Genomic DNA, 21,478 nt, shown 5'->3' with positions numbered 1-21,478 from the left:
CTACATCACCCCAGCTTTGCATCAGCTTACTTGTATTGTCTCTCTCTCTAGATCACCCCTCTGAAATACCAGCAGGTGCCTGCACCTTGCCTTTAAGGACCAGTGGTTATGTGGAATATGAGCATCCTAGGATGTCTAAATCTATAAGATCAATGCTCTGAGCATGATTCTGTTTCCAGAATATTAAGGCCCTGGCCTCTAGCCCTGGATCCAGGCAGACTCCAGTCCCAAGTAGAGAATGGCAACACAACTGGGTTGAATAAAGAAGCAAGTCCCAAATCTCTGGCCCACCAGTTCCCAGGGGAACACCCATTTTCCATACAGCTACCATAGCTTCCTGTATATGACTTGTAGACTGCACTTTTTAAAAAAATCAGTTTTATTGATGCATAATTGATGTCAATAAATTTCGCATGTTTAAACTATAGTTTGATAAATTTTTTCTGACGTATACATCTATGAAACCATCACCAGAATCAAGATCACAAACTCTCCTCATCTCTTGTCCCTTGAGCTCCACCTCCCTCCACAACTAACCACTGCTTACTGTGCCTGCAGATTAATTTGCATTTTATAGAATCCTATACAAAATGGAATTCTACAGCAAGTACTCTTTTTTGTCTGGCTTCTTTCACTGGTGCAATTATTTTGAGATTAACCCACATTATAGTATGTATCAATAGTTCATGTCTTTTATTCCTGAGTAATATTTCCTTATATGGATAGACCATCATTGGTTATGCATCCCTGTTGATAAAACATTAGGGTTTTTTCCAGTTTGAAACTATATGCTGTAAAAATTCATGTACAAGTCTTTTTTATGGATATATACTTTCATTTCTCTTGGGTAAATACCTAGGAATAGGATGGCTAGATCATATGATAGTGTAAATCTAGTATTTTAAGAAACCACCACTATTTTGAAAGTGATTACATACCATTTTACATTCCTACCATCAGGGTATGAGAGTTCCAATTCTTTCACAGCCCTGCCAACATTAGGTATGATCAGTGCATTAGTTACTAGGGCTGCTGAAACAAATTACCATGAACTTGGAAACTTGAAACAACAGAAATTTATTCTCTCACCGTTCTAGAGGCCACATGTCCAAAATAAGCACCACTGAGCCAAACTAAGGTGTCAGTGGGACTGCACTCTGTCTGGGGCTCTAAGGAGAATCTCCTTCTTGCCTCTTCCAGCTTCTGGTGGCTGCTGGAATTTCTTGATTTGTGGCTGCATCACTCCAGTCTCTGCCTCTGTGGTCACACTGCCTCCTCTTCTGTCTGAAATTTCCCTCTGCCTCTCTTATAAAAACGTTTATAATCGCATTCAGAGTCCACCTGAAAAAATCTCCCCATCTCAAGATCCTTAATTCAATCACATCTCCAAAGACACCCCTTGCACAGCTCAACCCCGACATATTAAGGTAACAGTAACAGTCTCGGTTTCCATGGATAAAGCATGGATCTCTGGGCAGAGTCATTTTTCAGCCTACCACAGCCAGTCTTTTTAATTTTAGCCCCTCTAACAGGTTTGCAGTGGTATAGCTTATGGTTTTGATTTGCATTTCTCTAATGGCTAATGATGTTGAGCATCTTTTCATGTACTTATTATATCTGCATATCTTCTCTGAGGAAGTATGTTTTGAAACCTTTTTCCCATTTTGAAATTGGATTGTTTTCTTATTTTTGAGTTTTGAGAGTTCTTTATATATCCTGTATACATGTCCTTTATCAGATATACAATTTGTAGTATTTCTTCCATAATGTGGTCTGTTTTGCATTTACTTAATAGTGCCTTTTTTGACAGATTTCTTGATTTGTGTCATGATTCATCTTTTTTAGACTCTCTAGACTGAGCCTCTTAAGGGTATGGAGTATAAATTGTTCTGTGTCCTCAGCACCTAGTATTATGCCTGACATATAGGAGATCCTCATTGTTTATTTTTCTTCTTCTCCCTTCACTACTCTTCCTTTTTCATAGGGTAACATTTAAAAGCAACACTTTTTATATTATTAACTTAATTTCAGTGTGGTGTAGTGTGTAGCTTATTTATTTTAATTTTTTATTGAGTTATAATTCATAAGCCATAAAATGCACCCTTTTAAAGTATACTGTTCAGTGGTTGTTAGCAATTCATAATCTCGTACAAGCATCGTCACTAATTCCAGAACATTTTAATCATCCCCAAATAGAAACCCCACATGCATTAGAAGTCATATGCCACCTTCCTCTTTTCCCTGGCAACCACTAATCTACTTTCTGTCTCTATGGGGTTGCCTACTCCAGACATTTCATATAAATGATCTGCCATCTGTTAGGAAAGCCAGTGGTGTAGCTCAGTCTGAGTCCAAAGGTCTGAGGACCAGGGGAGTTGATGGTACAATTTTCAGTCCACCAGCAGGAGAAAACCAATGTTCCAGATCATCAATCAGGGAGAAAAGCAAATTCTCTCTCCACTTTCTTGTTCTATTTAGGCGCTCCGTGGTGTGGATAATACCCACCCACACTGGGAATGGCAATTTGCTTTCATTCTCACAGATACATCCAGAAATAAAGTTTATCCAAATATCTAAGTACCCCTGTGAACCCATCAAACTGATAAATAAAATTAACCATTATAAAGATCATCCCATGTTGTATCATGTATTGGTACTTCATTCCTTTTTATGATTAAATAATATTTCATTATATGAATATACCACATTTTGTTTATCTATTCGTCAGTTGATGGACATCTGGGTTGTTTCAATTTTTTGGCTACTTTGGATAATGATGCTATGAACATGCATATAAAAATTTTCATTTTAACATATATTTTTAATTGTCTTGGGTGTATACCTAGAAGTGGAGTTGTTAGATCATATGGTAATGCTTTGTTAAACATTTTGAGGAACTTCCAAGTGTTTTCCAAAGCAGCTATACCATTTTACATTGCCATCAGCAGTGAATGAGGGTCCCAATTTCTCTACATTCTCACTCACATTTATTATTACTTGTCTTTGTTTTTATGGCCTTCCTAGTGGGTGTGAAATGGCTTTAACTTGCATTTCCCTAGGATTAATGATGCTGAGCATCTTTTCATGTGTTTATTGGTCAATAGCTGATTTAAAGTCTTTGTCTGGTGATTTCAACATCTGGGTTTCCCCAGGAACAGTTCCTATTAATTGCTAAGGTTTTTCCTGTTTATAGGCCATACTTTCCTTTTTCTTTGCACATCTTTGAGGGTTTTTTTGGTTGAAAACTGTGCATTTCAATAATAAATGACTGGAAAGAGATTTCCTTAAATGCCTGGAACCAGTCAGTCTCCCAGTCTTTGCCAAGGGGTTCTGTGTGTGTGTTGAAGCATGCCTTTAATACTCAGTCAGGAAGTTTAACAACTCTGCTCTAGCCTTCACTTTCTACTTGCATGAACCCTCAAGGTCATCTAGAGGTGAGAGCCTAGGGCTCTTTCAGGTCTTTCCTCAGCATGCATAGACTCCTGCCCATATATAGTCCTATGTAGGCATTTGTCCTTCTAGATTCCTAGGAATATGTCAGAGCTTTACAAAGTCCCTATAGGCACCTCATTCCCCATCTTTTCCTTTTAAGCCTTTTGGTTAGCCTATTATTGATCCCAACTTTATTGATCCCAATGCTTGGCAGCCACAAAATTAAACAATTGCTATTAATTGTTGTGACAAACACCTGTGGGGAAAAGACTTTTCCTGCTAGATGAGCTCCACTCTCAGTCATGTAAAATAAAGACAACCTTTCAAATAGGATCTTTCAGGGAACCATCAAACAAGTCAAAGGAAGACAGTCCTCTGGGAATAAAATTTTTGAAGGAGATCCATTCCATTCTGCAACTTTCGGTGGGCTTTCAGGTTGCCAGTTTTAAACATGATTTCTGGCTGTTGGTCTCCAAGGCTACCAAGGACAAGAGAGAGTGAATGGGAATAGGGCAAGATAAAATGCCACAAAGCTCACTCTTTACTGAGATTCGCCATTTTTCTTCAGTAAACACTCCCTACATTGCTACAAGTCTTTGGATAATATCTCAAGTTCTGAAAAAATTGGCTGTGATGACTTTTGCCAGTTGTTTCTTTTATGGAGTTTTAGGAAGTCCTTACTCTGCCATTTTCTCCGACATCACTCCTTTGTAGCTTATTTAAGATGACACATTTTGCCACTTAAATGGTTGTACCCAATTACTATATTTTTGCATGGCTAACTCCTGTTCACCCTTAAGACTCAGCTCAAGGGTCACTCCTTAAGCAATGGAACACTTTCTGCTAATTAAATCTGACACAGAAGCTGATTAAGTGAATCAGATGCTATCCCAGCTGCTCTTGCTAATGAGTGAATTAGGAGAACTGGACCCATGCCAGGTTAGCGTTCACTTCTTCCAGTTCCTACCGCAAACTCCCCACAGAAGCCCTTGAAGCACTGCTTCTAAGAGCCTGAGGCTCTGCAGATCATAGCATCAACCTCTAAGCTACATGAGTACCTGGTAAGAATTTCAAAAAGCAGATTCAAGCAGTAGGCAGCCAACTGGGTTGGAGAGCATCTAGATCCCTTCTGACCAGAAATTATATTTTCTTGAATGAAAAGAATGAACACTTACTTTAATGATTCACTAACAATGCCATAATGCTTTTTAGAAAATAATAAAAATATGTAAATTACTGATACATGCCCCCGAAAGAATAGTCACTACCTATTAGAAATACAAATATAAGAAAAGTTCTCTCAATCTATTATGAAGATTCTTATGGAGAAATTTTGGGTAAATAAATTTTGAAGACCATTAGCACAGGTATACTGATACCACCCCTGCTTTGTATCACATCTTAGTTTTTCAAATTTAGACAATTAGTATGAATCAACCTGAACATGCACTGGCACATGTGAGCCCTGTTTTGGAGACCATAGCATTAATTTTTTTTAAGTGAGCTATAATGTTATTTCTGTGAATTTATGGCATTTTCAATGTACAGATTTAAGAAAATTGGGTATTAATTGGTTTTACATAATTTACTATGTAACAGAACACATGTATAGAGTTGTATAACATGTTGCAGAGAGAAAACCCTATTGGCAAAGTCATACCAATAAACAGTTGTTGATTATGGTGCTACTGATATTTCAAATAGCTCTATTCATATTCTATTTAGACCAAACACACACACACACAGAAAATGCAGACTTATAGGATTATTATGAAATACACTTTTTCATATCTAAAGTTCTAAAGCATAGCAAAAAAAAAATTAGGGATGACCAATTATCTTGTGAAGTTTGTCATCAAAGAAATCTAGCCTAGGTGACTCAAGAAAGTATAAAATGCTCTTCTCTTAATAACAGAATCTTTGCTCGAATAATTGACCAGTTTCATTGATATATTAATGCAAATTAATCATTTAAGTATGAAGTTTTAAAGTTAGAACTTCTGAGGCATTCAGACAAAAGATAAAACATCCCAATGCAAAATGAAAATTGGTTTCATGATCATTTTTTTTTTACATTTTGAAATGATTGATTTTATATACATGAATGTTACCACAATTTTGAAAAATAACATTACATAAGTTTGTCAACAGCTCAGTGGTAAATTAAACACTTTTTATTTAGTAGAATTCCATTCACAAATTCCACTCCAGAAACACAATTAAATTGAAGTATATAATTTGCTAAAAGCATAGAGATTCTCCTGTTATGGAACAGCCAGTGATTTTACAGAGAGTTTTAAGTTTCTGTATTGAATCTATTTTTGAGGCCAGGATCATAACCCAAAAGATAATTCTAACTCACCAAGAAAGCTATTCAGTCACTATGTAGGGGACTAGGTAGGAATTCTCCCACAAGTTCATGATCATTTTTTAAATAACTTTTGAAATAGTTTAAGACTCACAAGAAATTGCAAAAACAGTTCAGACGTTCACATATTCCCTTCACCCAGTATATTTTACATAGCCATTAGACATGTCAAAACTGGAGTTGTATAACTCTTAAATGCCTCATCAATGCTAAACATATAAAATCATCAGGTTGCTGGTGATCAAAATAAAGGATTTTTAAAGAGTGATACTACTTTGGAAAAAACTCAGTGTGCTGTGAGTCCTCCCAATACTCCATCCACAAGTGACTGCACATCTATAACAAACAGATATTTTGTTTTATTTCCAAGAGGTCCCAAATGTCAAAAACTTGTAGTGGGGAAAACCCCTTAAGGTAACCATATGGGTTATTGGTTTGGTTTGCACTGTTCCTCTATGGTTCCCGGACCTGATTTCCTTTTGTGTGTGCATGTGTGTGTGCATGAGAGAGGGTTTTCCCATGCATGACACCAAGCAATTCTCAAACACCAGCAGGGTGTCTAAGAATTCAACTCAATTCTGTCCCTGTCTGCCTGGAGATAGCACTTAACAGATTCCCTAGGTTAAGGGCTCCATCCTACAAGACTGTCCTCTGCCCCCTGACTCCAGAGGCCAGTCACAAGCTTCAGGCTGTTGATTCTGTTTCTGACCAACCCATTTATGGACTGGAGGTTCCAATGACCTTCCCCTTAAGTTCCAAACAATTTGCTAGAGAGGCTCACAGAGCTCAGGAAAACACTTATTTATCAGTTTAATAAAGGATACATATTAACAGTCAGATGAGAGATACATAGGGTGAGGTCCCAAATAAATGAACTTCTATCCTAGTGGAGTTTGGGGCCTGGCTCTGTGGCATGAGAAAGCATTCTAGTTCCCCAAAAATGGGAAGTCTCTTTAACAGAGGAGCAGGATGCAAAAGAGAAAGAGAGCAGAGTGCTCTTCTCCTGGGTTTTTATGAGGATTTTATTGCATAGTCATGATTGACTAGATCATTGGCCATTGGCTGATTCAGCCTGTAGCCCCTGCCCTTCGTTGGGGTACAGAAGCCTCTCATTAATATAACAAGACACCCATTTAATCCTTATGGCACTGAAGTGTTTTCAGGAGCTATGGATGAAGACCAGATATACCTGATGGATATATTTCAGCCATTGGAATGACCAAGTATGTATTTCTTGTAACTCGTTATATTGCAGTTGTTTATTTCCTTAAAAATTGGCAGTTTTTACCATTCTCTAATTCAAGGAGAATATACAGCAACAACAAAACATTTTGTTTTTAGGAAACTGAGATATGAGACTTCAAAGTCAAAATTTTTTTCTCTTTTAATCTCTCATGAGCACACCTCTAATTTTATTTCTCCTTTTATAGCTCTCTCATGCCAATTTCATTTTAGCAACATTGTCATAGAAATCTACTTGGGAGAGACGAGCAACTGCAGTCACATGCCCAGGGTGGTTTTTGTCTGTCTGAACAGACCAAATGCCTGCAGGGCTGTACTATGGAAGCCACGCCTTGTCACTGACCTCTCCCTTGTACCTCATCTCTCTTGGCCAGGCCATCTCATACCAACTTTGCATTATCCACATCCTTCCCACTCAGCTGAACCTCTTTTGATTCACCTTTTCAGGTTTGGATTATTCCTAGGACTTTTGTTATTATCCCTCAGATTTTAGACTTGGTCCATTGAAAATAGTGTGTGTTTAATTAAAAGTCCAGTACCTTCACCTCATCCCTTTGGGGAAAAAATTAATCTGTTTCTTTATGATGTTAATATTGTTGATCTTGTTTTAAATTCAACTCTTTTCTCACTTTGTCTAGCAGAGTGCCTTGAACGTAATAGGAACTCAGTGCGTGTCTACTGAATGGGTGGATTCTTTCCATAAAGGAGCCAAAAGGATAACTCGTGAAGGCAATCAGCCAGATAATTAAAAATACTTTTCTCTAATATTTGGACATTTCAGCAAGAGTTTTTTGTTAATTATACAGATGATTAATGTACTATTTCACTCTTTGTGCATGTGTGGGGCCCAATATTTGTATACATATACAGCTTTACAAAAAGTAGATAATAACCCCAGCTAGATAAAAAAATTCATATTCATAGAAACTATCTAAATGGATACAAAAGATACTATCACCAATATTATTTTTGGGGAATAAGGAAAGGGAATTGTGGGATCGGTGAGGTGACTGGACTTGTACTTTGTACAGTACACACTTCTGCACTGTTTTGATTTTTTATGCACATGAATTACTTTTCCATATTAATTTTTAAGATTATATTAACTAAGCTGAAAACTAATCAGAGGTACTGTGGTCCTGAACTTTTGAGCTTGTACCCTTCATTGTTGACTCATAGTAGGAGATAAAAATCAAACACCTCCATAGCACAGGCAGGTAATGTAAGTAAGCAAATTGGATTGCATCCGGATTATAGCAAATGAGACAGTGTCTGCCCTGACTAAAGTGGCCAAGTGCTACCCAATTTTTAGCCAATTGTTGCTATGCAGGAATATGGGTCCAATGCTGTCAGATCACCTAATTTCCAAAAGAAGCTAGAATCTGCAGGGTTGTTTTTTTTTTTTTGGTGAAATGTCTAATTTTTAAATGAAAGCAATTGATTTAAATTTTTTATAGTTTTAAAGTGAAGGCTAAATAAGACATGTCTGTGGCCCATATCTAACCTGTGGCTCACCAGCTTATAAACTTTGACTTAGGTAGTAATCTAGAGTAATTTGTTTTTTTAAAAACAGATGAAGATATTTTAAGACATTTACTCATCCTTGCTTGTTTTCTTCCTGTCCAAAATATCAATTAATACTCCATTGCTTACAAAGGCCTCTAGGTATTTCCGTGATGAGTAAGCAGTAGGACCCAGAAACTGCCAAGCTTCTGCAGGACTGTAAACTGACTCCCAATCAGCTCAGCATTCTGGGGCCAGTCATAAGGAGTAAGGTCTTGGGCATGGTAGCAGTGTTCCCTGAAAGGGCTGTGAAAGCCAAAACTGAAATGAAGTTAATAGAAAAGAATCAAATTGGCGGCAGGGAGCAGTCTTCAAATCCTAGAGTTGTGGCCAATTGGATTGTAAACTCTAAAATAGTCATGAAGGCAAGATTTAGGAAATGCCTGATGTGACAGTTGGGTATGAATAGAGGTCAAGACAAATAAAAAAACATTTATTTCCCCATTAAAACATTGGGGAAGCAGTTATATAGGTAGGGAGATGGAGTCCCTCCCAACTTCAGGCCTACTATTCAAGATTGAGCTGTGAGGGAAGACTAATCCAGAATAGCCCAATGGAGTCTTACTTTCCACTTAAATCATTTGCAACACCAGCCAATAAAATCCATGAAGATAGTGCAATCCACCCAGTACATGAATTCTGGCAAGTTGCTCACTTAAGGTCGCATGCCAAACTTTTTCCTCTTGTATATAACAACATGCCACTTACTAGCACACACTGTTGAAAAGTGAGCTGAAAACCAAGAAATAAATGAACATGAACCAACAGAAGCCCTCAGATCATCCAAAATCACTTTCATGAGGCCAGGAAAGAAGGATCACAAGGCTACTTACAGGGACACCTCCCCCTGCACACAGCACATGTTGACACTGCTTGACACTAAGCACCAAGAAAATTGCCTTGCTGGTCCTTCATAAAAGGAGGTTCAAAACAGCAAATACATACAACAAAGCACTTAGTAGGCACTCCACAAATTTATCAAGTGAGAAGTATGAGTACTAGAAACAAAACAGCTGAAATGATCAGCCAACTGCTTCACAGGGAGAGAGAAGGCAATTTCAGCATCCTGAAAAGGTGGCACAAGACTTGAAATAACTTCTGAAGACATGAGGGGTAGAAATAAGGCTCCTGAGAGTATCACTTTATACCACACAACACAAAGCTGCTGCTCTCCCCTGGTGGAGAGGGTCTGCTTGAAACCAGGACACCTGTGTTCCACTGTTACCACTGGCTGGGGGAACTTGGACCAGTAGCTTAATCTCACTTAACTTAGGTTTCTCATCTATAAAATCTATCTGCCTCTTAGGGTTGTAAGGATTCAATGAGCTACCACTTGTTTAAAAAAAAATCTTAGAAGAGTGACAGGTACATTAAAAAATGCTCAATAAAGTTATTTATGGATAAGGATACTATGTCATCATAAAAACAGATCAAGCTCAGGATAATCTAATGAGGCAGGAAGTATGTAGAAGACTTTCTTCCAAAATTATTAAAACAACAAGTTTTATTTTGTAGAGAGCTAGTATTTTAACTACCTGGAAGGTCAGGTGAAATACTTCATAGATAACTCCGCAGTGTTCTGTGTAGCACTGGAAACAGGCTTCATGACTTGAGTCTCAGCTCTCATTACTAGCTGTGTAACACTGTCAAATCTCTTAAATGCACTTCACTTTTCTTGTCTATAAAGTTAAGATAAAAGTAGAGTTATTATTAGAATCATACTATGATTTTTCATGGGCCCTGCGTACATTTGCCTTCATAGGCCACTTGTCCATAAAATAATATTAAAACTTGTATTTCATGATTGCACTGGTATAAACATCCAGGATAAATTCCTTATTATATATTTTTTATTATTATATTCCATTTTTTTCTCCTGACTTGGAAAGAAATTAAGATTAAATTATTTTATTCATAGACCCTAGGCTTTGTACCTATTGGATAAATTAGCCCTGATTGTTATGAGTACTAAATTAATTAGTGTTTGTAAGGACTTGAAATAGTGCCTGACACCATAGTAAGCATTATATGAGTGTTAAATAAATAGAATTTAAAGTGTCAGACAAGCCAGATGTTACCTCCTTCCAGAATTCCTCCCTGTTCCCCCTGCCATTCTCATAAGTAAGTTCTGTTTCAAAATATGGTTAAAAACTTGCTAACCTCTAGTTAGCAGTAGCAACTGAATCTACAAAGGCTTCAGAAGAATAAATTAAAAGCACAAATTGTGCTTAATTAAATTCCATTTTGTTAAAAATAAGCAAAGGTACTGAACATTGTTCGCGTCTCTTCCTCAAACTCCACACAACTTGAGATGTGCTGAGCAAGATGCTGCTCAAGGTCAGGGAGTCCCAAATGGGAAGAACTGGCTTTCTAATTTTCCAGGCCTTTTTTGTAAGGAGCAATAGGCCCAGTCAATTTTTCCCATATAAATGACTAAAGGTGCCAAAGAGAGAAACTGTGTTTTTTTTCCCTTCTTCACAAATTAAAGCACAAATGAAAAAAGTTGTAAGATACAGCAGTCATTCTTTTCAAGGATTACAGTCACATTAAATGCATAACAGACAACCGAATTTTCCTTGTAGTAATTCAATCCATCAATAGAAGAGCTGAAAGAAATTTCAGCCCTTTGTAAACTTCCTCAGGATCAGAACAGTGGAATATTACCTTTATTTCCCCTCTCAAGGACTAACATCGGCTTAGAACACAGTCAACATGATTGGCCTCATTTTTAGCCATTTGAGTCAGATAGACCCTCGCTCACACATAAAACTGAGTGCCAACCACTGTTTAAATTTGGACTCAGAATACCCTAGCCATGGTTTCATCTTTCAACTTCCTTCTGTTTCTCCTTTCTCACCTGTTTCAAACTCCTGTCTCCACTGCCCAGCTCTGGCCTCTGTATTTGCCCCATGGATCTGGTGTTCGCCCTTACTCCCCACTATGTTCTGGCTTCAGCCTAGCACATTCCCTGGACAGTCATTCCCCTCCCCTCTCACCATTGTTGACTACATAATTTGCAGAGCTCAGTGCATAATGAAAATGTGGGTCCTCTGATTTAAAAAGCAGAAGAAAGGGCTTTGTTCCTTCTTTTGTGGCCTCTCTCTTATTTGTCATTGTGTTTTTTGCTATTTGCTGTCACACTCATCTTGGTCAAGGATACTTGAGAGATGAGTGAAACCCAGAACCACAACAAGTGGCACATGTGTGGCATGAGCGTGCCTGGCCCTAACCCTTCCTGCCTCACCAGGCCCCGACCAGGGCTGTAGGGTGCTAGTGGTTGCTGGGAGATGCCTGGGGAGTTGGCAGCGAGAAGCAGAAAGCAGGAGGAGTTAAAAAGTAAGACTGCTTTTGAGCTGGGGTCCCAAGTCCCTGATTCATGCTCCATCCTCCCATCTGACTTCACTTATAAACACAAATTCAAAAATAAAGTTACTAAAAATCTGAAAATAGCAATCACAGAGCATTAAACTTGAAGCATGGGGGTCCTTCTGAGCAGAGGGCCCTGTGCAAGCACACTGCTGCATGCTCTTGAAGCCTGAGCCCTGCCTGCCACCTCTGGACTCTTAATCCATGCCCAGGAGCTCAAAACCCACTCCCCACCTGGGCTTCTTGGCCAGAGCCCTGGCACTCTGAGAGGGAGTCTGAGTCAGACACTGTCTTTCACAAACAATGTAAATTCATGACAATTCCAGAATCTAGTCAATTTATTCCTTGTGCCTCTTACTTTACTCTTTGTGTCTGGCTTCCTGGATCCATGATCCACATACTCAACATAAACAAGTACTGAAGACAGGAAATGAATGAGCTCCACTTTTCTCATGCTAGTCTCTGCCTCCCTTTCTGGAATCATTTTCAAGTGTCTGGCCTCCTAAGAGAAGTGTAGGGCCAGATCCCAGTACACATATAAAAACAACACGATACCCTTCATCCAAGAACTTTTTTCCCCCTTACCTATCTCTAGCTCCATCCTCTTACTCGTATTTCAGGTTAGATTGTGTTGAATACAAGAAGTCATTGTTTATTGTTAAGAGAGGCATTCTGGCCTGGCCATGACAAGATAGAGAATCAAACCAAACCCACTGTAATGCCCTTCAGAGTAATCTGAGTATCTGTATGACTTTTCTAGTAATTAGTCATGTGCCTCTGTTTGCCAGCTCCTAGATTCAATTGCTCCAGTAATAGTGGAGAGATATTTTGCCAATTCCTGGAGAAATAGAAATAAGATGTACTCAGATCAGATATATGATATTTATTTCAGATGAATTCATAGTTACTTTATCTTGGGCATTTAAAAATATCTGTTAGGCTTGAAAGAGTTTAAGTTTAAATATGAAAGTTATGGTTGTCGTTAGCAAATTCAGTCCCTGTCTTATTCTTTTAGCAGTCACATCACATGAAACCATATCACCTGTCATTTCATAACAAATTTTTTAAATGAAAAAGACCTTGTAATGATCTCATCTACTCATTTCATTTTACAGATGAGGATACCCACGAGGCGAAGCCCAGAGTCACACCCGGCATGTTGGTGATGGTGAGAACACAGTTGGGTCAGGCTTCCGACTTTCAGCCTTTCCTGATTCTATAACACAATGACTCAAAGAATCCAAAAAAATATAGGAAATGTTATTTGGATATACTTGTCAAGTTTTTTCTGATTAAATGGCAAAGTTCAAAGCTCTTGTATTACCAAAATTGAAAGGCCAACTACAAACTGGGAAATTTAAAATTTGCAACACACAAACCTTATTGTTCTTACATGAGAAAGCACTTACATACGTACATAATTATAAACAATTAATCTTAGTATGTGAGCTTATCCAGATTCTTGCTTATTTGTTCCTTCCCAGGATCCCGTGTAATAATTGCCGGGGTCCAATGAAACCCTGGTGTTACTTTTGATAATCCTGTACTAGAAAAACTTCGATATGTATGACTTTACAGAGAGTATGACTTTAGCAGAAATGACTAAAATAAGGTTTGATTTAATTCATATCAAGTATATTGCATTAAATGTTAAAGAAGGGATTGGGCAATGGCCAAAGATCTGGGCATTGCTGTCCTGGCCTGGGGTCTAGGCACTCCAGGCTGGCCTCATCCTCACCCAGTTCCTGTGCCTGAGAGACAGAAATGGCTCCTTTACCAAGCCCATGATAACTACTCTGGCTGAGCAACCATGAAAAATTATGTCAGTTAGGATGCAGCTATCATGAAGTCTGGAATGGTCTAAGAAGCCATTGCCCAGACTGTTCAGCAAGAAGAATTCCCTCAGTGGCTTGGAAGCCTTCCAGGTTCCAGCAGATGAAGTGCTTGCTGATCTGAGAAGCCTTTGACAACACTGACAAGAGGCTCAGGAGGAAAACAGTCCATGACAGGACCATTTCTAGAAAAAAAGAAAAACAAGAAGTACAAAGAACACCCAGATAGAGCTAGAGATTGACAGTAACCCATGGATGTTTGGCTAAGCTGGCCTCTTTCTTTTGCCTGACATCTTAGTGAATGACTGCTGACTTGGAGGTATGCCTGATCCGTCACTGGCATCAATGCCTTTTAGGTGGTATGGAAGACACCATATACAGCAGATGCCTGCTTGACTTAGCATGTTGCCCATTGCCCAGAAGCAGCTGGCCCAATAGAATGGTGGGATGTCCCATTGAGAACTAGATTCCAGGGCCAGTTAAAAGACAATATCCAGAAAATACAGGGTTCTGTTACAGGACAGTATATGCTCAGGCCAGTAACCAACATTTGGTGCTCTTTCATCTACAGCCAGCACACATGAGCCCAGGCATCAAGAGTTGGAATGGGAGTGGCTCCTCTCACTGTCAAACTGAATAACCTTCTTGCAGCAATTTTGTCTCCCATCTGTGCAGTAGTGATCTGTGCTGGTTTGGAGGGATGAATGATTCCTTTTGAGTGCACAGCAATGGTTCCAGTGAACTGGAGAAGGAGACTGCCACCTGGTCATTTTGGGTCCTCGTGTCCCTGAACCAACAGGTAAAGGAGATCACTTTACTGCTGGAATGATTGATTCCGATAACCAAGAGCCAATTGTATTCCTACTACAAAACCATGTCCAGAACTCAGGGGACTTTCTGGGGTGTATCTCAGTGTTTCCATAACCAATAATAAAACTAAATGGGAAAACTCCAGCAACCAAAAAAGGCAGAACTGCTGAGGATTCAGACACTTCTGAACTCATCCTGACATTCATTCATGAATATTTGGATCACCACACCAAGTAAAGGAGTAGTTGAGGTTCTGACTGAAAGCATAAAAACTGGAATAAGCCAGTTTTAGAATGTGTGTGTGTGCGCGCGCGCGTGTGTGTGTGTATGTACACGCACAGATGTTTAGCTAAAGCAGGGTATAACTTTTTTTTAAAGGGCCAAATAATAAATATTTAGGTTTTACTGACCATATGATCTCTGTTGCAAGTACTCAACTTTACCACTGTAACCCCAAAGCAGGCAGGACAATATATAAATTAATGAGTGTGGCTTTGTTCCAATAAAACTTTACTTTGGAATTTAATTTGACCAATGGGTTGGGTTTTGTCAACTCCTGACATGAACTAATTTCATATTTCTTCTCCTTCCCATAACCTTACTTAAGACTAATTTAGTCTTTAAGTAACAGAATGTTCTGATGAGATTTTGAATTTGAGAGTAACAGACAGCTCAATGATGGATGATGCGGCTCTCTCCTAGAGGTGCGCACCTGACTGCTGGGACTGACTGGAGGGGCTGTGGGACTCAGAGATACAATGAGGTTGAGAACCTACCTCATCCGTGTAAAGGAAGTTGCTATCTTAGGCAGAAGCTGGAGTTGACTTCCACAATGCAAATCCACAGGGAAGCTCTGGTGTGGAGGAAAGGTGCCTGCGGATGCAGGGTGGCCAGTTTCTCAGGTACTGCGTCCCAGAGTTTTTCATCCTCCACTCTGTGAGTCTGGGGCTGAGACTCCACCCACCTCGTTCTTCTTTACCAGCGGGATGCCTGTTAGGGTTTGCCAGTAGGGGGCACTAGAGGGAGACTGCCGGGCTGGAGGAAGAAGAGTGTCCTCCCTGTGTCCTCCTGTTCCTTTCTGCCTTACTGTTCCTGTCAGCGCCATCCTCACAGTGGATTTTTGTCCCAGCACACACAGCAGGTTGCTCTGGTAGCACAGTTGATTCTGGTTTGCATTTCTCCCCAGCATTCACAGAACACCATTACATTGCCGAGAGACCCAACACCAGCCAGTCACTTCCCCCTCCTCAGAGATCTGGGCCTCACCCAGCCGTGCTGTCTTCAAGCTCCTGAGGCAACAGTACAGCTGAGCAGTGAGTTCAAGCTTTGTGGGGCCCTCCTCAAGCTTCTCGACCTTGCCAGTTCCAAACACCCCCACTTATTTCCCCAGTCCTGGGGGAGTAGCTGCCTCCTAAGTGTCTCCTTTCTTAGTGTCTCCTCTGTGATTTCCATCTCCCGACTGATACAGTAAATCCAAGAATGCTATGAGGTTATATCCATCTTTCAGATGAGAAAATAGAGACATAGAATATGTGAATAGCTGGACCAAGGCCACACAACTAGGTTGAGACAGGAACAGGGCTTAACCCAAGTCTTTCTGGTCGCAAAGCCCTTGCTCCTTTGAACACTGCTCAGTTCTGCAAGGTGAAGGCAGATCTAACCAAGAGCTCTCTGGCCTCTTCTAGCCAGGGGACTGGTATTCAAATTAGACTGGGTAAAAGCGAGGTAGGTCATGTAAACGCAAAAGGAAGTAGCTTAGGAGAATTTATGACTCTGGGCCCCGGGGAATTCTACTACAGAGGTCTCAGGGAGCCTGCAGATGTGATGTGAGATACTGTAGGAATCTCCAGAAAACATGGAAAGCTGCTAGAGTAGCGGAGAGAGTTTAGGATTTTTCCCTTTTCTATATATACACATGTTTAGTCTTCACATTAATCTCCAGGAAAATTCTTGGATACTCCTGTGTGTGCTTTTAGCAAAACTGCACAATTCTCGACAACAGGCGTGTCGAAACCAGCTAAGCCCATTTATGTTCCCACAGTGCTCGGTGATGCCCATGAGTAAATGGTGGCATAAGGAGTGGCAGAGGATGACAGTTGAGGTGTGGAAGCATGCTTGGAAGGGCAGGCAAGGTCCGAGGCAGCGCTGGTGCCTGGCCTGGACCTGCAGGCAGGTCTCAAAAGGAAGAGCAGGGACAAGGCTGAGTCTTCGTCATCGCTCTGCCAGCTGGTGCCTCCTGAGCCTCCTGGGGAAAAGGAATCCAGGGTGGGAGGAGACCAACGAGGCTGAGGCTGGCAGGGATCAGGTCAGGAAGAGGAGGCGGGCCTGGGGATTAGCACTAAAGAGAGGAAGTGGATCTATCAGACCTTGCAGTCAAGTGTTACTTTCTAAGGGAGGAGCTCCAGGTTTCCGTTGCATCCCTGTCTCCAAGTGGTCTGCCTGCCCAAAGGATGGTGATGAAGATGGCGACTGTTGTGGCCATTTGTTGATTTTGCCACCAGCATCCATTCATCCTCCTGCAGTTCCTGGATTCTCTTTGCAGGAACACCCTTTGCTTGCTGGCTACATTCTGTGTGGACATCAGGAAGTTCCACTGTCACCCCCAGTATGGGTGGGTATGTGACACAAGCAGGGCCAACAGATTCTCTTTAAAATATGAATCTTGATCCAAGGGATAAAAGACTAAAAACAATTGTTGCCAAAACAATAGCAGCACCTTGAAAAGACTTAATTAGTTCCTTCTGTTTCGATCCCCAAAGCTGCCTTTGCTCTGCCCCCTCCAGACTTGATTCTTCCATTCCCCCAATATTCTAAGCTACCCCATTTCCCTCAACAGATTCCTTTTTTTGACAGGGCTTCTCTATTCATTGTTTTGTTTGCTTGCAGCCAAGAAACCCTCATTGACTCTGTAAGCTGTGTTGGTAAGGGAAAATCAAAAGGTCCTCTACAAACTTTAGAGGACCCTCCTACAGAAAAAAGACAATGGTCTTGTTCTGTGTTGTTTTTGGTTGTATATATCCACAGGAAAGTGGCAGAGAAACAGAATGTAACTTCTGTGCATTCATCAGAAACTGAGTTCATTTTGTTCACCACTAGATCTGAAGTGCCCAACACCATGTCTGAACCAGAGTAGGTGAAAAAAAAATACCAGTTGTATGAATAAATGGAAGTAGACAAAGAACTTTGTAATGGTTAGTTTAATAATAATAATTGATACATCATGAAGTAGTGAGCTCCTTGTCACTGCAGAGACTCAAATAGAGCCTAGATCTCTTAGGATGAAAAAAGAGAGAGGGAGAGATTCCTGCATTGAGTGGGTGGTGTCTAAAAAGCATTCTATTCGGGCTTTGTAATCCCCTAATTATTTTTTATTTGCTCTTAGGCTACATATTTTAAAGTAAAAATAGAGCACCATGTGCATTAAAATAACCTATAGAGCACAGACTAGACGGTTTAAACAGAAGGTATATGACAACTTTTCAGTGTTAGGAGAGCATTTCTTCACATGCCCACAAAAAAAGCTGTACCAAGAGATATAAAACATTGCTGGACTTGTTTGCAATGACCTACACCTGATCTATTTTTAGTCTCAAGGAAAGTGAAAGAATAAGAAATGGATAGTTCAGTTGCCATGGTTATTCCCATCCACCAGCTCATCTTGCCACCCATTTACCATCATTTCCAGCAGTCCAGGTTCCTGGAACAGTATCTTAGCCTGCCTGTAACTGAGGCTCCTTATTAAATGGGTTCCCCTGGTGTCACATTCACCTGGCTCCTTTTCACAGCTTCCCTTCATCTCACCAGTCTTCAGCATGGTTAGGGAATGGAAATACCCAGCCTAAGGCTACCAGGATTTTTCAGAGCAGGCAAATCTGAACTTGGTTGTGGCTACTTAGGGATCTGAATGGTTCATGTGTCCCCGAACCTGGAGGAGACATCCTTCCATTATATCTACAGGGCAAAAAGCCATTGAGATTTTGGGCTGCTTTTTCTCTAAATGGGTTTCACTTATTTTATAAGCCACACACCTTGACAGTGCAGGCAGGTGGAATTTAAGAAAACGAGGGTGGAAAATATGCGACCTTGGAAACTAAGCTAGACAGCTGTCTTGGTTGCTTCAGAATTCTTCAGTAGCTAACAAAGACAGTATCTCAACTTTTGCTAGAAGCCCATTAGAATGGAAAGAATCCATTTGGGGCCTCTTAAGAGATACTTAAGAGGGGATTTATGCCCCCTTTGTAAATTCCTGTCTGTGTTATGGAAATTTGACTTTGTATAGACTCAAAAAAATTTTAAGGTACTGTGGGTGCCACACATCTACACATCTAACGCTAGGTGGCAACCTTGCCTCTTGTGCCACCAGCCAAAGCCGTGGTATAAAATCATAATTAAGGAAATAAACCATCAAATCCCAGGCTTCCTTTGCCAGTTTTATTTTAATATTGGCATCCAGATATAACAAACAGCGAAGCCCATCCTTAAAGGCAGGCCCAAATTTGGGGAGCATTAAATGTGTACAGATTCGATTTTTAGCAGCATTTACCTGCACCCCTGCAGCCTCACAATTGTTAGAATTCCCTTGCCTTCCTGGTGTGGATTAAACACTTGTTCCAGGTATGGGGGATTCTGTGGTGGACAAGAGACACTTTCTTCTGTGGAACTCGCACTGAAGTGATAGAGGTAGACACTGAACAAGTAAAGGAAAATAATTTTAGATAGTAACTGTAGTAGAACAATGTCTGCATAATGTAATAGCAACTAGGCATGAGGGGTAAGGGCTGGTTGTGAGAAAAGGCCTCAGAGGAGCTTTTATGTGACCCAAAGCCCAAATGAGGCTTTGTGGTATTAAAGAAATAGAAAGAAGCTAGGGTGGCTGGAGCATGGGGGGAAGCAGGAAGAGCAGGACACGGGGCTGGAAGACAGGCAGGACTCAGACCACAGAAGGTCAGCTGGCCGAGGAAGGAGACAGGGTTGTACTCCAAGCCAGGGAGGAGGCACGGGAGGATGGGTTAGAAGGTGAAGGGGCCTGAGTTCACCCCCACAATTTACACTATTGGGGGTATCTCAGCTTCTTCACAGCCCTCACAGTGGACTGCCCCTTAGGATAGCAGATTTATTTGACATGGCTCCCACCCAAGGACCTCCCAGCCAAGAACGGACAAGCACACCCCCATGAAGGCATCCTTTTGAGTGTGGATCCCTGCACAGAAAAGGCATGAGCAGAGAGAAAAATCAATTTCTGGAAACACTAAACACTGTGGAAATCATTCATTTCCCACTGAGAAAGTATTTAAACCCACAAACCTCCTGTATACCAGGAAGACAAACAAAAGAGGTAGAATTTTCCCATCATGATAGGCACAGATCAAATTCAGGCTCGAGGACACCGGAGTTCTGCCTGGCTCTCCTTGGCTGGCACCTAACAATGAAGCTTTATGATAAATAATGATGGCAACAAATTGCCAGGAGATGATCTGTCCAGTGCACTACCTGGGGCATTTTAGTCAGAAGGCAAATATTCTAACAGAAATACAGTCTTGCTCAGCTAGTCCCAAGACTGGTCTTTCAAGACAGCCACACTCAGGCCTGTTTATGCGCTCCTCTGCCTGCTTTGGCTCGTGGCATGGCACTGAGCAGCATCCCAAGAAGCTGAGGGAAGCAGCAGGCAGGAGTAGGCTTTCCCTCCTGGCCCCACAAAACAAGGACAAAGGCGCAGGACTGCATTTTCCTGCCAACTGCGTGTGTACATGTACGCTCACATGGAGGTAAGCTGCTCTTTCCTGACTTTTTCTGCCCCTTTTGAGGTTTGCTGTGCATCACTGTCAAGAATATAAATGAGAAACTCATCCAGTGGAATTTGCATCCAAATGGAGAGGACATGCCCCATTGAAAGGGGACTCTGGCTCCAGCCAAATGTTTCCGTGCAAGAATGTGGAGCCTGATGTTACTAGATCTCTTGATTTTTCTAGAGAAACTGGAATCCACATTTCGATGTGACATCTCCTGCTTTTTTGAAATGTTTGTAACTGATGCAATTTTTTAAAATTCCTTAATGGTGAAATAACTCATGTATGTACCTTATGTGGCCTGTGGGCCACCTGTTTATAAACTCTGCTTTGGTCATTTATTTTCCAATTTTTATTATGAAAATTTCAAATGTGTAGATAAGTTGAAATAATTTTACAGTGGGTGTCTTTGTATACAGGTCACCTAGATTCTACTGGTTTTATCACGTATCTATTCAGTTACATATTTATCTGATTTTTTATTGAGGTACATACAATAAAAATGCAGAAATCTTAATATAGAGCTAGATGAATTTTGACATGTGTATGCACTCATGTAACCATCACCCAGATCAAGATAGCAAATATCTCACTAATTTTTCCCCTTCACCTATTTCACCCATTCCCCCATCCCCTTCCCTATGGCAACTACCTGTCTGTTATCTGTGTCTATGAGTCTATTTTGTGTTTTAGATTCCACATATAAGTGAAATCATACAGCATTTACCTTTCTTTGTCTGTCCTATTTCACTTCACATAATACCCTCTAGATCCATCTACATTGTTGCAAATGTCAGGATTGCATTTTTTTCATGGCAGAGTAATATTCCATTGTATACATGTACCAGGTCTTTATCCATTCATCTATTGGACACTTAGACTGCTTCTGTATCTTGGCTATTGTAAATAAGGCTGAATAAACAAAGAAGTGCATATCTTTTTTTCAAACTAGTGATTTTATTTTCTTTGTTAAGTATCCAGAAGTGGAATTACTCAATCACATGGTATTTCTATTTTCAGTTTTTTGAGAAACCGCCTTATTGTTTTCTTTAATGGCTGCACCATTTTACATTCCCACC

At 40.4% G+C, this 21,478-nt stretch overlaps 1 long non-coding RNA gene across 7 annotated transcripts in view; it reads left to right on the top strand.

Moving 5' to 3' along the window:
* Positions 1–21,478, top strand: part of LOC118967797 (uncharacterized) — a 98,378-nt gene that overhangs the window by 32,202 nt on the left and 44,698 nt on the right. For 4 of the 7 annotated variants that reach the window (XR_012129916.1, XR_012129915.1, XR_012129910.1 and 1 more), the window contains exon 2: positions 13,087–20,378. This is a non-coding gene — a long non-coding RNA (uncharacterized lncRNA). The remainder of the gene's footprint in view (positions 1–13,086; positions 20,379–21,478) is intronic. The other 3 variants (XR_012129912.1, XR_012129914.1, XR_012129913.1) reach the window with 2 other exon arrangements.

Source organism: Manis javanica, chromosome 1 (genome assembly GCF_040802235.1).
Source record: "Manis javanica isolate MJ-LG chromosome 1, MJ_LKY, whole genome shotgun sequence".
NCBI classification, from domain to species: Eukaryota; Metazoa; Chordata; class Mammalia; order Pholidota; family Manidae; genus Manis; species Manis javanica.
The sequence above is the reverse complement of the archived record's forward strand: the minus strand, read 5'-3'. Positions and strand labels throughout refer to the sequence as shown.